This window comes from Suricata suricatta, chromosome 11 (assembly GCF_006229205.1).
Source record: "Suricata suricatta isolate VVHF042 chromosome 11, meerkat_22Aug2017_6uvM2_HiC, whole genome shotgun sequence".
Taxonomy (NCBI): Eukaryota; Metazoa; Chordata; class Mammalia; order Carnivora; family Herpestidae; genus Suricata; species Suricata suricatta.
In genome coordinates, this window is record NC_043710.1 from 97,581,774 (window position 1) to 97,582,322 (window position 549).

Consider the following 549-nt stretch of genomic DNA (forward strand, 5'->3'; position numbering starts at 1 on the left):
TTAATGTAATGGCTTTGCAAGTGAAATTTTGAAAAAAGGCTGGAACTTTTTGTTGGACCTCATTATAAAAGTACACATAAATTCTGACTGTTTCAGCTAGAGTTCTTTTTTCCTCCCCACTCCGGTGGAAAAACTCCCAGATTGGAAGCAGAATGCACAAACCAAATAAAAATCACTCACCCACCATTGAAATGCCTCTGCCTTTGCGAATCAGTTCATTTTTAGAGTTCAAATATAAACTTTTCCAGCTGAAACTATTTAAAACAGTTCTTGCCAAGTTGGATGCCGTGACTCAAATTGAAATGTCATCTGGACTGAGATTTTAAAGAGCCACAACAGATCCAGCTTTGACTTAAAACACAAAACACGTAAGCTCCCTTCAGGGCCAGGGCAAGAAGATAGAATGTATAATGTTGGGAAAGAGAAGCTGACTGTGCATACAAGGGCCACTAGCTGTCTTGGCCTGTTTTAGACCCGCCCAGCCAGGGCGATGACCTGTCCTTGCAAGTCTGTTTCTCTAGGGCCTCTGTGAAAGTAAGGAGAAAGGGC